Here is a 16,838-nt window from a genome sequence, read left to right as displayed (position 1 = left end):
GGTTAAGGCAAGAAAAATAAAAATCATACTAGTATAGTTTTTATAACTGGATTATTCTAGCTTAAATATGCATATGAGCCTACATATATTTAAAAATATCTCGAATAAATCTATCCATTCAGTTTTAAACAAAGAATAAAAAAAAATCATTTTTCAGTGTTTGTAATGATTAATGGTCGATTTGACAGATGCAAGCATTAATTACTTCTTCTAAAATTTATTATCTCACTAGAAAAAATAAATTATTTTCTTAGAAATCTTAAATTGGAAAGTTTGTGATAACAATATGAAACACAACTAAAGGTCAAGATATAGAAATAGACAAAACAATTCCATATTCTAGTTAAATATTATAAATCGGAAATTTTTGACGGTAATCATATTTTACTGTTTGCTGCCAAAAAATAAAATAAAATTTGTTCATTTTCTCAACACAATTTCCAGGCAAACGATTTTTATGAATGAATAAATAACTGTGAAAGGTTTTGGCAGATGAATCTAAGTGTACATAATGAGAAAATGACTGTCAAAATCAGCTCCAGTTATGACGTAATGCCATTAGAAACTAAACCATTGAAGAATAGGCATCTGTTTTGAAGCAAATTGTTTGAACAACAATAAACATCTCATTAACTTTCTGGGTAAAACATGTGTTGTCTATAATGATGAAAATTGGTTTAAAATTTTATAGCAATTTCTTTCAATAGTTGATATCGTTAACGAAATGATGGAATCAAGTATTTGGTTAGCTTATTAAAGAACAAATATCTCATGAAAGATGTGACATATGTATGAAAATTTGTATTATTAGAGAAAAGTGACGAGAAAGATAGATTTGGATAAGGTTTTGTTGAATTCGTCAAATGGGTACTAAAATATATTGAAGGATACGCATTATGCTTGGAGGAAAATTACTGAAACCAAACCAATTTTCAATGTGCGCCTTATATTCTATCTTTAATAGTGAAATTCGATAAAAAACTTCAGCGCAATTGTATTTAATTTTAGCATTTTTATACAAAAGTAATAAAATTAAACTTTTGATGTACATAGTACGGAATGAAAGTTATGGCAGACAAATAAAATTTTAAATAATCAATAAGAAATTCATAGAAAATTGACATTGAGCACAAAAAGGAAGAACTTAAGGTTCAATTCGACTATTAGAAACAAAATATATTCAAGAACCTGCATTTATTTTGAGAAACATTTTTGAAACAAACCTACACTCGTTCAGCTTTTAAAATGCATCATTTATGTTGTTCAAAGTGATTAAAATAATTCTGTGCAGTTTAATTCAATTTTAATATTTTCGGCAAAAAATAAATAAATAAATAAACCGTTGATGGATTTATTAAGAAATGAAAATAATATCTGAAAAATAAAAGCTTCCATAAACATTAAAAAGGCGATGGTAATATGACTTTGAATTTAATCATAAGTTTAGATGAAACTTCACCTGTTATTATTCAAATAATTAAGAATTATAAGAAAATACTCTTAAAATTTTGAAGCAAATTGGAAAATTTTGAAATCCACTAATGATAATATGAACTTCAAAGCAGTCAAGGATTTTAACTGTTACGGTTAAAGACACACTGAATAACTAATGCAGTTTAATGCATTCAATTTCTCATATATGTCGAAAAATAATTCTGACCTCTGCATCACATTGAAATCTATTTTGCTTATCTAGAACAGTAAATTCGTCTGTTTATTTTTTCAATCACTGTGGCTTGTTTTCATTCACAGAAGAATAACAGAATAAATAATTTTTCAAACAATAGTCCAGTTACTTTTCATAAAATTTTTCCACAGAATTTGTTTAAATAAATCGTTTGGCCGTCAAGAATGAATGAAAAAAAAAAAAGAGAGAATATGATATTTATTTACTTAATCTTATTATAGAGCATGTTGTTCCCTTATTGAAAAATTTTATTTTACTATAATTTGGATGATTTGAAACTTTAAAATATACTGTGGCTCAAAAAATTGAGAGTACACCTTGCGTTTACTTGATAAATGCGACTTTCAATATAAATAACACATTAACGGGAAGTGTAAACTTGTTTTTATTTTTACACATAACAAATGGTTTAATTTAGAGTAAAAATAAAGAAAAATCAACGAAAAATTTCTAAATTGAAAATTTTCAGAAGCATTTTAAATAAACTTACGCAGAATTTTGCCTCAAAAAATTGAGAATACACCAATGAAATTTTTGCAATATCACGCATAGAAACAAAGTGTCACTATTAAATTGCATGTCTTTTGGCTCTTATAATGGTCTCTAAACGTCATGGTACCGATTCGACCCATTTTTGGTGGTATCTGAAGATATTTTACCCCATTCTTCTTGCAACACTTGTTTTAAATGGGTTTTGTTTCTAATTTTGTATTTTTGAACCATTTTTTCGAGTATCCCCCACGAATATTCAATGGCATTAATGTCAGGATACAGTGGTGGTGTGTGTAACTGTTGTTTACAATGAAAAAGACATCATATTTTGACGTTACGTGCATTCTGTTTGGGGTCGTTGTCTTGCTGGAAAATGGAATTTCCATCTAAACCCAAATTTTTAACACTTTCCTTTAGATTGTTTCTACCATATGGTTCATCCAACTTGTTGCAGAAACTTTTCAAATCATAGGCAGAAGTGTAAGTGCTGTAACTGTGCTAAATGCCATTAAACAAGCTGGATATAAAAGTAGCATTGTTAGAGAGAAACCGTTCACCAGCTTGCAAATTCAGAAAAAGCATTTGAAGTTTACAAAAACTCATCAATTGAAGACCAATAACCTTTGGAAGAAATCTATATTTAGTAATGAAAGAAACCTCAACATTTTTCGCAGTGACAACCATCTTACTGTATGGAGAAAGCCTAATACTGCTTTGTATCCAAAAAATTTACGTCCTACAGTTAAACATGATGGTGACTCCGTGATGATTTGAGGTTACATGGCTTCATTCGGGGTAGGAAATTTAATTTTTATAGATGGCATTATAAATGATACGGTTTACTTGGATATACTTCGCAGCAATCTAAAGGAAAGTACTAAAAATTTGGGTTTAGATGGAAATTTCATTTTCCAGTAAGACAACGACCCCAAACAGAATACACGTAACTTCAAAATATGGTGTCTTTTTCATTGTAAATAGCAGTTACACACACCACCACAGTACCCCGACATCAATGCCATTGAATATTCGTGGGCCATACCCAAAAAAGGGGTCCAAAGACACAAAATTAGAAACAAAACGCATTTAAAACAAGTGGTGCAAGAAGAATTCTTATTTCGTATCAATTCACAGTAATATAAATTATATATCATTTATCTTTCTCAAATTAAAAAAAACAAAACAAAAATAATCCCGTCCAAATTGATCAAAATGTAAATATTATTACAGGAAAAGAAATGCTGAAGGACATATTTTGAAAATACCTATCAATGTCTTTAAAATTATTTGTTTCATCAATTGTTTAGTTCTTATATATAATTCTTGATCATTCTTAAAATAGATTTATAAAAAAAAAAGAAGCAAAATCAGTCATTCAAAAACTATTTACGAGATAACAAAATTTAGCTTAGACTTTAGTTCTCTTCTTTATATTTTTATACATTAGATTTATACATTTATAATCAATAATAAAACAGACCACATAACTACATCCATTTTAGTTAATTTAGTGAAATTAGTACCTTATTTTGAAGGGGACACTGGAACAATTTTGAAATGGATTTTGTAATTTTGAATCATCCTCAGATGACAAAAGACAACATTTGATACGGTTCTTGTTTTACAAACTTGCACAACTAAATAGCGGTATGACAAATGAATAAAATAACAATGGCATTTAGAAAGTATATAAGTATACAATAATAAAAACTATTTAGACTTCTAACATTATTTATATATTGGGGAATATTGGAGAAAAAATGTCACCATGGATTTACTAAAAATTCAATGAAAACATGCTTCAGAGAAAAAAAAATTAAGAAATATAGATGTACTTTGGAATATTAATTAAATGATTTCAAGAATATTAACACAATGTAGGAATACAAATACGAATTAGATGTACGTATATGTACATACAGAACACGAAATATACACAGTATACGAAAATGAATAAAAAATGAATAGCAACTGCATAACTTATGTACCACAAAAGAAAAAAATTGAGCGTATTCTGCTGACAATATGTCCCATTTTTTTTAAACTGATATTGAAATCGTATTCTTGAATTGAAATATAATATAGGACTATTCGAAGAGAACACTTTTGTGCATTTCCCGATTACAAAGAGCTGAGAAATGAAATATATCGGATTGACTTGAAGATCACTGCTGCAATAGACGGCCAATTCCGCGTTTAAAACAAAATTTGAATAATAGTTTTAAAATTAATTATTATTATTACCGACTGCTAGTTATATTCCATAGATTCTATATTCCTTTGAAAGTCCTGAATATCACTCGTGAATCCATTAAAAGTAATGATGAAAAACTATCGTATTAAAAAAATAAATACGACAAAACTGTTTACATCACCATCTTCTGTAAAACTTTAGTATTCCTTAATTCATATTTCATATTCCATTTAATAAGGACCAGCTAATTATAGAAGACTGATTTTAAATTTTAAATAAGTTTCGACGTCTACTTTAAATCAATAGATATTATTCCTATGAATTGCCAGATACTACAATACTTACTTGGTGTTGAAATTTGGCGATTCGAATTTTGTAATATGATTTCATTGGTACATTGAATTTTTTTCTCGTTTCTTCTTATTAACATTTTATAAATTATTTTAGTTGTATGAATTATGTATTATTTATTAAAATCCTTAAATATTAAAAATAAATTTGTATTGATATTTTTATTTTTTGTATTGATGTAATAAATTTGTATTGATATTGTTTATTTTTTTGTACTGATGTAATAAATTTGTATTGATATTTTTATTTTTTGCATTGATGTAATAAATTTGTATTGATATTTTTTATTTTTTGTATTGATGTAATAAATTTGTATTATTTTTATTTTTTGTATTAGTGTAATAAATTTATACTGATATATATATATATATATATTGCATTGTTGAAATAAATTTTTAATTTGTCTTGATAATTCTTGTGATAAATAAATTTGTATTGATATTATTTTTCTTGTTCTGCTTCTTTAAAAACTTAGCTTTTCTACATTCCGATTTTAGAAAAGAATTACAATTATATCGCAATTAGCTTCGAACTAAACAAGTTCCACAGCATTTTATATTTCTGAACTCCTTTTGACAGGTCAAAATATCATGTTGAATCCCTTAAATAAAAAATAAGATTGAAATCAAAATCATTAAAAGATACCAATTCTTGAAAAAAAAAAAGTCTCCGAACTGCTCATTTCCTTCCGAACTAACGGATATTCGGATACATAAATCCTTTCCCACCAAAGTGATAGCCACCAGCAAAGAAGTCGACTATCCATCCATCCGATTCCGAAACCTCCATAAATTGTAATCAGAAGAAACATTTCATCCACGAAGAGCCATTCCGGGCTGCTAATCCCCCTCCCTTCCTACCCTCCCCAATTCTAAAAGTCACAGGCAGAGCTAATTACCGGGAACAGACAGTAACTTACAAAAGCTAACGCCAACAAATCAAATGCTTCACGAACCGCGAATTAGCCAGTGTGCATTATTGCCCGAAGCACCATATTTTAAATCAAAATTCTCTCGCACAGCCAGGGGCTAGCGGTTGAGCAGGGGCTTTAATGCCAGGGCGGCCGAACACACGTACAACAGTTATGTTGATGAATATTTGCTTTTGTGTGGTACGCTTTACTGGTTTGCCTTCCATACTGTATTGAATGTTTCACTTGAAGGGCGCTGTTTCGAAGATAAAAGCGAAAATAATTCTATCTTGGCACAGAAGGGTTCTGATTCCAGTTGAGTTGGCTTTTATTTTATTCCCTTGGCGAATATTGAGCAGTAATTTTTGCTGGGCGGCTATTATAGCCAATGTTTAATTGCGGACTCTGTTATAAATCTTTATTGTACAAATTGTTTTTATTGCCGAAATAAAACATAGACGGTTCCATAGGCAAAAACATTGTACACTTTGTATCCTTGCTATTGACTTTTGAACATTGTTACAAATTTGTATCCCAACTTTCAATGTAATCCGAATTGATAAATGCTTCGCACACTAAAGCATATCTGAATTTGGCATCGAATTAAAGTTTTAATATTCATTTAAATCTATAACTAAGCCTAAATACTCACTAATTTAAAAGACAAAATAATTTGTAAGTATATCAGATATATTCTACATTTTTGAATGATTTGATAGAATGATATATATATATATAAAGGATGTAAGATTTAATTATAGGAATATACTGAATTCTTAGATTCAAGGAGTTCACTGAAGATGAATAAAAAAATTATGTCTTAACTTCAACAATTAAGTTTTTTTATTTCTTGGATGTTGCTTCATTCAATATTAATTTGATATTAATCATAAATCTATAGATTTTTTTTGTTCTACTATGTTATTCTAATAAATGGTCTAAATAAAAAAAAATAATAAATCACAATAAAATATTGATAAATGTCTTGATAAATAAAATATTGATTATAAATATATAATTGATAAAAAAAATATTGATAATTCATTCAAATTTAATTAAAACCCTTTCATTCAATTTAAACGTGATTTTTAGCTTGTCTTCAGATAAAATTTGATTAAAATATCCATGGCAACTTCAAAAACGAAATTGTTTTCTAAGCTATAAAATAATATTAGATTAAAAAATGAACATAATTCTTAAAAATATCTGTTCTTGAGTGTTTAATTGTTCTGTTTTTAAATTGAAATCATGATTATATGAAATTATTATATTTTTAATTTAAAATAAGTATAAAATTAGCTTGAAATATAAAAATTAATTTATTTGATTGTTAAGACATTTTTTTAACACAGATTGCTTTAGAAAAAAATAATGACTTTATTTTTGTATATTTAAATTTAATTATTTTTATTTAATTAAATATATTTATAGATTATTTCTTATTTTTTTATGTAATTCACGGAAAGCAATTCACAACTTAAAAATAGAATATAATATATCTCTAAAATGAAGACATTCGTCACCATAAAGCTTATAATGTGACGTTATAAGTTTCGTTTGGTCAGAAATGGAAATGGCTTCGTACGATTTTTTTTTCGCAACAATATTGATACCGTAATGTTGAACAATTCTAGTTTGCAATAAAGTAATTACAAGAAATTGTTCAGCAATTTTTCTCTTCGAAAAAAAGAAGTTCAATCTTAATTATTCTAATACATATTTATGTAAAATTTTTGAATGACTTATGTTTGAATATGATGGCAACCTTTAACACTATAAATCTTTTACAGCTTTCATTACTTCCCACACTTTAATATTTCACATAATTCACACGAGAGATCTGATGATTAGCATTTGCATTCGAAGCGAGAACTTAACCATTACGGACGTTTCAAATCGTAAAAGCACACTCAAAAGTCCATCAAATATATACATATGCAAATTTCAACTAAATAAACCAAAAAACGTTCTCTTCACTCGGGGCTTTACATAAAAACTCGAGTATACCAATTGATACCATCATCCGGCAGGAGAATGAAGACAGGTTTACGGCCAGCAACTAAGCTTACCGTGAAATTTCGACTACAAAAAAATAGAAAAGAATTCTAAAAGTCCAGAAAATATAGCCTATATCGTAGATAGATAACGGGTCTAAGTGGGCGAGTGGGGCTGCCGTAATATAAGGAGGTACCGTTGGATATGTTGTTCTGATGCCAGATAAGGAATGACAGCCCACAAAAATAATGATACACTTTTGATTACCATCTCGTCGTGACCTGCTGGGAAGACGGCACCAGGATTATGATCGTGAAAATCATATATTGCATCTCAAGGAGGAAAGAAAAAGTTGTAAAATATATCCTAATCAAAATGTCCAAGATTAACATTTTTATTCGGTCAGAATGTTAGAAAAAATCGCCTAGAGTTTATTTCTACATTTGAGCTTGATATAAAACAGATGATTTGATAATTGTTAGTAAAATCTTTAAAGAAAACGAAAATACATGTAATAAATAAAGTTGTTTAAAGCTATGTGAACTTAGTACTAAATGTTGCTAAATTTAGAAGTAAAGAAAAGATCTAATAAAAATAATGTGTAAATATGCAAACTGAAACCTAAATTAAAGTGGTATTTCGATCGAGGTTAAAATCGTTTTCATTTTATTTGTACAACTTAGAATGATATTCAACGATAAATAATGTAATATAATTGATTATTAATATCGTCTGCACGTCGCTTGAAATGCATTGATTGATAGTAACAAGCTGTTAAATTTGTATACAGTTTTTATGTAAAATTGCTGTTTTACTTAAATTGATAAATTTGATAATTCTGAACCAAATTCATAAACAAAAGACAAAAAAAAAAATTTAAATAAATATCGATAAAATTATGTCAGATTATCGTTTTTAAACGGCTTTCAAAAAATCGTCTTGAAAACTGAAATATGACATACTGCAGCAAATTTTATTATTATTAGAAAAAATAATAATCAGATTGCCAAAATATAAACATATATTGATATTTAATGGGATTATATTAAGGAAAAAAGTTTTAAATAAAGCGAAAATATAGATAATTATTCAAGTCTTTTATATTCAGCTTAAGAATAGTAAATTGATGTATAATAACAAATTAAATAATTGTGGATGTCGTCTATGGTTTTTATTATAAGCTTTTATTTTAATATAAAATTGGGAATTTGATTATTATTAAATAAATCTTATAAGCAAAAAAGAAAAGGAAATTTTAAATATAAACTGAAATTTGTTATGAAACTGTTAATTTAATTACTTAATATTAATAAAATCATCTGTAACTTGTAGCAAATAGAAGTTTAAAAGAAAGCAATAAGTTAACTATGTTTTAAAATCGTTAACATTTCAATTAAAAGTCTTGCACTAATATAAAGTAATAAATTATATAATTTTAAAACTCATTTCCAGTATTCATGTTTTTGTTTTTTATCTCAAGTAATCAATTAGTTGTTTAACCAAATTCTTTATATCAAAAGAAAGACCAGTAAAATATATTTCGATGAAAACGCCTAAGTTTCGGATTTTTGCTCGTTCTAAAACTAGAAACAGACAAAAAATAATCTGAAATTATTCTATTAATTAGAAATTAATTTTAAAAAATGTCTTTTTTACACTTTGAATTATTATTATTGCTATTCACAATTTTTTAAATTTTTATTTTATTTTAATAAGTTTTTTGGCAATAGTTTTTATTTGTCTTAAAGTAGTGATTTTAGCCACTAAGAACAAACTTTTGAAAAACTTAAATGAGGACAGACATTCTTCTTTTTGCGAACTAAATCTGCAGTTCTGAATTTGCATCTGCGAACTAAATTTGCAGTTCTAATGTAACAAATATTGAAACTTATGCAGAAAATTGGCAGTAGATGGTTTTAAAAATCGTCTGGCTCAAGTGATATTCTAATTTTAATTAAAGGCAGACGATAAAAGATGATAAAGGTTTCAGACGAAAAGCGGATTTTATATACTGTAATATTTTTTTACTAAAGTAGGTTTTATGTGAAAAATATTATACTTGAAAAGGATTTAATGTCAAATAGCATCGGGTGCATAAATCAGTGTAAAATAAAAGAGTACATTAGATTATTCTTAATTTCATCTGCAGTTTTTGCAGGGTGTTATTTTATCTTAAATTACATATTCGACGATTGTCCACTGAAGTCATCGAATAGAAGAAAAAAATGGCAAAATATATTCCAATGAAAATATCAAAAAACAGTATTTTACTTCGTCAAAAAGACGAAACTGAAGAAATTTATCCGAAGTTAAGTAGTTGTAAAATAGATTATTTATAATATCAACAGCATTCATAATGTATCCTTATCTTATTCTAAAACTTTATTTGATATATGTTAATAAAAACATTTTAAACGGAAAATGCAATAAAAATGTTCCTATTTAAAGTGTCCAATGAATTTTAATGAAAGAATAAGCAAATTGTAGTACGTAAAAAAAGGATAATTTGATTAACTATTAAAGAATATTTATGTATAGAATGAATAAATGGGGATAAAAAGAATAAGAAAGAACATATATAAGTACTAAATGATTTATATTATTATTTATTTTAAAAAAATAAAGATGATTTTGTGAAATATTTTATATTTAGATTTATCATCATTTGTTTTAAACATACTGAAGTCTGCCTAATAATTATTATCAAAATTTTTGGATAGAATAAATTTACTATTTGTTTTTGCAGAAAATATTAGTCAGTTTTATTAACTTGCATAAATAATAACAAAACAACAAGGGAAAGAAAGCATCAATTATACATGGCGAAAAAATAGCAATTTTTATTTACCTGAGTAATGTAAATCAATAAAATTAAAAATGCTTTATTTCAATTTTCAAATAATCTATAATTTTTGACTGGATGAAGAAATTTAGATATGTGTTTCTCGTGCAAAACTAAAATTCTTCATTGCCAAAAGGAGATTTTTTTTTCATATATAATATGATATACTGTCTTCATTAAAACAATTTTATGTAAAATGTTTTATATGAATAAATATACTTATAATATACTCAATAAATATACTCAATAATTAAAATAATAAGTGTTATTAATATCTATACATTATATTTTATTTGTAACTATATAAACAATTATAGTCCATAAAAATGCTTAGCTTAATAAATAATTATCATTTTGTTTAAACATTTTGGTGTAATGCTAAGCCGATGGCGCTTTTCAAGCTTACATTAATTGAAAGTCTTTCGAGGAATAAATTGAAAGTTGCGAATTAGTTTATATTTTTCTGATAACAAATGATTATAAATTTATATCAATGAATTTTTATCGAATTATGAAAGTCTTTTGAGGAGTAAATTGAAAATTGCGAATTGATTTATATTTTTCTGATAACAAATAATTATAAATTTATATCAATAAATTTTTATCGAATTATAAATTTTATTTTTTATCAACACTGAGGGAGGTTAAAATCAAAGTAATAATTTTATTCAGAGCATAGTAATTAAACATGACCAAGAAACATAAAAATGCGAAGTCTTGGAAATGCACTTTTAAGAATATAAACAAGGCAGGACCCCGAGACTTGGTGCCCGTTAGCTAAGAAAAATTATGTCCTTTGGAAGTACATGATTTTCATATTATCATGCATAAGAATACAAATTAAATTGATAAAAAACTTATTATTTTTATATTTATAAAATACTTTAATTACACAAAAAGGAAAAAAATTAAGTAACATTAATTAATTTGTATTTTAAGCACCAATAATTCATTGAATACTTAAGAAAAATTTATAATTAAAAACCTATTCTAATCCAGCATTTATTATGAGGTCAGAATTCTGTCAAATTCAGTTTGATGTAGCACTATTTCTTTGACACTAATCATATGGAAGCAAATGAGCATACTACTCTTTTCAGAAATTGGGAGATCTGATACACATCGTCACCTACCCCAATGTCATGTTAAAAAATATCATGACTAAACCGCTTTTTAAAAAAATTGCTACATAATTATTTTAAAATTGGTTATTTTTTAATTCATTATTTATTAGAATCTCTTTCGATTGATTAGTTATTAAACTTTCTTTCAATTTATTATTTATTAACATTTACTTTCCAAATTTAACAGAGCAATAAGCATTTTCGAATGAAGATAGTTTCACATTTTTTTTTCCTATGGAAAAGACCTGATTAGAAAATAAATTTAAGATATGTCATTATACATTATTGCATTGTAAACCGTAATCAACGTATTCTCTTGAAATAAAATCCTAATAAATTTTGCATGATAACAATTTATAAAGCCTATTTCAGAAATCATTTTCTACATGTTCCTATTAAAAATAAACCTCGTACCTAGAAAAAAGTTAAATTTCAACTCGTATTAATATCACCAAACAGCAATAATCTAAGGGTGAAAAAAGGAAACAATAACAGAAATAACATTCCTAGCATTTCTCTGGTAAATAAAGAGGTTTGTTTACCAGGTTTCCGCTCGTTATTTTGCCACTGACTAGGAACATGAAGACACACTTTCGCCTTTTATGTGCAGATAAAACAAATAGCCTTTTTATCCTTAATACATTCGGGGAAATAACGTTATGTGAATATGGATAGTTTTGCTCTGCAATAACATTGCTTACGTGTAAGGCGGACATTACGGAAAATGCACTTATTCCTATAGTTGGGACGGCTCGCTATTTCTTCCATTTCCATTGTATAAGGTGTATTTTTCTCTAGAAAGTAGGCTGTTTGCTAAGTAAGAATTTAGTTTGCAAATACGAATCAAGTAATTGGTTCATTTTGGAAATCATTTGAAAATCGTACAGTCATTATTCGTTCAGAACAACCAAACGATATTCGTAGCTTTACGTATATTATTTTTGAGATCATTAACACTAAATTGAATAGAATTCAATTTTTTTTTATTACTTCCATATTTGCTATTTCCACTTAATTTTAATTAACATATGACTAACTCTATTTTATGACCCGTTTTTATTTTATTTTACTTCTATTATTATTATTACAAATTTGTAGTTCAGAAAGCTGTTCGCTAAATATGAAATTCATTTTTAAATACGAATAACATAATCGGAATGTTTTTGAAAATTATTTGAAATTTGTCTATTTTTTTCAATTAGATAACTGACACAAAACTCTAGCTATATTTTTCCTGATAGTCATTTCGATGTCCCTTGGTAAATAAGAATGTTCTATTTTGAATAATGTTCCAAATTTATATCATTATCATTTTCATCTTTTTTTCAAATAATTTTGAATTGTTTAATAGTTAGTAAATAAAATAATTTATTTTTTCGTAATTTCGAATTTAATAATGGAAACTTTTTTAGCATAAAAGTTATTACGCTTATAGAAAATATTATTTATATAATAAGTACTGCATTTTAATCAATTTTAAGTTATTAATTGTTCCTCTTATTTAAGTTTTTGCAATTTTTGTCGACAGATAAAAAATATAAAAAATACAGTAACTAGTTAAAAATATTCATAGATACCTTAGGCATATTCAAAGAATACATATTTTGAGTGGTTTCTTCGTTAAAAATACTTTAAAAGTTTTCTCTGTTAATCTCACAACATAAAACACATCATCTGCAATAAGCTGAAAAGTTTTTAACTTTAAATAAACTTTTTAAGTTTTAACTTTAAATTTAACTTAATAGTTAAATGATAAACTAGAAAACTGTTAAAATCGTCTGCTGTTTTCATATAAGCAGCTGTTTCAGAAAACTTGTAATTCCAAAAAAACTATAATACAAATTTTTATATAAAAATAACTACATCAGCATATTTATTGATAGTTAAAATATTTTTCTTTCATTTTAATGATTCAAAGTGGTAATTTATCTTTTTTCTTTAATAATTAATTTCATTTCATCACGTTTTTCATTAAATTTATTAACATGGAAACATAGTAAAACAAAAAAATGTTCTATAATTTTCCTATAGAGAAGTGTTAACAAAAACATAAATATGGACTAAATTTCTAATATATTCTGCTAAATCTTTATTAATATTTTACATAATTTTTTAACAAAGCAGGGCCTTTAAATATTGCTATTTTACTTCAAGAAAACTGAAAATTAAAAAAATGATAAAGTAAACAACGTAATTAACTTGTTTAATTTTTTTTAATAATTTGATTGAATTGCGTTATATTAATTTGGATTCTGGAAAGAAATAATAGAAAAAAAAGGCTGAAATTTGATTGTTTCATTATTGCATTCTTTATTATTTCCTATCTTCACAAAAATGCTACAAAAATTTTTTTTTGAAAAAATTTGAAAACGATAATTTTTTTAACATTAAATTAAATTAATGGAATCAATTATTACGTTTTAATAAATAATGTGCACAAAAAATTACTCGAATTATGATTAAAACCTGTTATTTTCTTTAATCCTACTGAAACAGAAAGAAAAAAAAATCTGTTTATGGAATTTTCGAAGAGTTGATATGAGCAAAAAAAGGTTTGAATATTTTTTTGAAAACATTTTTCTGAAATATGCATGTACTTTGAACATACCGAATAGAATAAAAATGATTATATTTATTATATTTAAATAAAAAATATTGCCAAGAAAGAACAAGTATGTGAAAATTCATTTTTTCCCCCTCGTCAGTACTTTTTTTTTTTTTTTGCATGTTTTCGAATAAGCATTTCATGGAAGCAGTTTTTCGTAATAATTAATGAAATTTTTAACATATGTCATGATTTATTATAATAAAAAAAAATAAAGAATTTGTTATCGGCATTCCAAAGACGTCAGAGAATATTTTTTGGAATAGAAACCTATATTTAAGCTATTTAAAATAAATAAATCAAAATTTATAATTGAAACCCTATCAGTTTTCTATAATTTACACATTTTTATTCAGACACATGTTGTACACATTGTTTTTATCTAGAAAAAGAATGTATCTTCTTCTATAAAAGAATTTCACTGATAAAATTCAGAAATATTTCTTGTCGAAACTAAATATATCACAAAACTAGAAAGTAGCTGCAGCTTCATATTTATGATTTTCAAAACAGTTAAATTTATTTCATAATTTTATCCCTATTTTAAATTGGTAATTAAAACCTTTATTATTAGAATACAATTCAATATTCAATAGAATTTATTCAATAGAAATAGAAAGAACTTTGTATATTTTCGCTTTTGATTTTTTAAACGGCTAATTATTTGTATTAATTTTTCTATATTAGAGAAGTTATGTCATAGCGTGTCGAATCAACATACTTTATATCGCTAAAAAGTTGTATTTGCTTCTCTATTTTGAATTTTAAATTTATAAATTCTATTTCGGTATTTACATATAGCATTATGCAAATATATATATATATATATATATATATATATATATATATATATATATATATATATTTTGAGAAAAAGCTAAAAATAATAGAAAAATATTTTCTTTTATAATTAAAAAAATTACTTTTCAATTATTTTTTGCATATATTAAAGCGGGCGACTCAAGCTACTTTAAATTCATGATAAAATGTGAATTGTTTTTATACTAGATTATTTTATCTGCCGATATAAGTGAAGTTGCATAACCTTTATTTCGAGTAATGTTTATGTTAAAATTTTGAAGAAAATTCAAATGATTTATCAACATAAGATTATTTGATGAACTGGTAAATACAAATTATTTCTTAATATTAGTAAAAAATTTTATTTTAGTGATTTTATTATAAAAAGAAAAGGGGGAATAAAAAATTATTTCGTTTAGAAATTAAATTAATAATGTTTTAAATGCATACCAAATAAAATATGTTTATGCGGGTCTTTTTTTTCTAAAGTTGTTACTTAAATAATATTATGAAAACAAAGAAACGCCACAATTCTTTTCACAAACTAAACAATTTATTTTATTGAGAATTAAAGCTGTGTAATACTAAAATTCAGCATTTTTCAAATCAAAATAAGAAAAAAATATTATAAAAATATCATTGTTTGCTGTGTATCATTATGAACATTTAAATTTTTATCTTCTCAAAACATATTTCAAATATGAAGAAGCAAGAAAATTTTTTTATGTGGTTTATGTCATTTTATAATTAAAATTGTATAAACTTCAAATAGGATGTTTCTTAGCATAAAGGCCAGAACAGGTAAAATTTTTATATAACTTTCTATTTGTTTTGCTTTAAAAAAATCATTTTTTTTCAAGATCAGAATCTTCCAGACAGAAGAAATTGTTATGTTTAATTAATTTCGAAACAACGCAAGATATACGTTTTCTTTAAGAATTCAAACAAACAAAAAAAAAAGATATAAAATAAGAAATAATATTGTTCTTGTATAAGCGTATTTGAATTAAAAAATAAATAAACAACAAAAAGAAAAACAATTATGCAACAAATGCATATAATAATAATCAAGAAATCGAGGGAAGATAGACTTAATCTGCGAAAAAGAATCAGTCAAGGAACTCCGCATTCTATGCTTACTCTTAATATTATACAATACAAATAATTGTAATCGCACGTATTGCTTCCGATAAAAGACAAACAAAAAATCCCAAATCCATTTAAAGAGTGCAAACGATTATTCGGCTATTAACTTCCCAACCGAGCGATTCCTCTCGGCTCAATTCGTTTTCCTTTAGCGTTTCGCGCGCTCTACTTCGGATGACCGAATCTTTCCGATTGAACGGCGCGCGCTTCGATTGCCTTTCGCCGAAGCACCACGTGATCGGCGCACGCCCTTCGAACACTTCCGATTGGCGGCATTATTCAAACTAAACGATAATCGGAAGAAGAGAGGAGGAAAAAGTTTTCTCTCTCACCTGTTGTCGCTGAAAGAGGCGCAAAGAAGTTCACTGTTCTCTTCTCTCCCTAAGAATTTCTGCAGACGATACTTATGCTGTGTTCCGCGTGTGTGACGGAGATCGTCTGCCTCTCTAATTATGTCTTCTCCCTCGCTTTCGTTTCTCTGCCCTCACCCCCTCCGCGGCTTCCATCCACCCCCGTTTCTCTACTCTTCGCTCTCTTGTCCGCTTCCCCCCTTGGGAAAAGGGGGGAAAGGAGGCAGTGGATGCAGGTTGGCCAGATTTAGAGGCGGTTTGGCGGTGTGTGGAGGGCGCCAAAGCGGTCGCCGTTAAAAGAATGAGCGAGTCTATATGGTAATTTTTTCCCCTCTTTGTTT

General features: G+C 26.4%; 1 protein-coding gene across 2 annotated transcripts in view; it reads right to left on the bottom strand.

Moving 5' to 3' along the window:
- LOC129976599 (homeobox protein cut-like) overlaps positions 1-16,572 on the bottom strand; it is a 283,318-nt gene extending 266,746 nt beyond the window's left edge. For both annotated transcript variants that reach the window (XM_056090238.1, XM_056090240.1), the window contains exon 1: positions 16,480-16,572. The gene's annotated coding sequence lies outside the window, so the exon portion shown is untranslated. The remainder of the gene's footprint in view (positions 1-16,479) is intronic.
- Between the last annotated feature and the right edge of the window lie 266 nt (positions 16,573-16,838).

The sequence above is a fragment of the Argiope bruennichi genome, chromosome 7 (genome assembly GCF_947563725.1).
Source record: "Argiope bruennichi chromosome 7, qqArgBrue1.1, whole genome shotgun sequence".
Classification (NCBI taxonomy): Eukaryota; Metazoa; Arthropoda; class Arachnida; order Araneae; family Araneidae; genus Argiope; species Argiope bruennichi.
The sequence above is the reverse complement of the archived record's forward strand: the minus strand, read 5'-3'. Positions and strand labels throughout refer to the sequence as shown.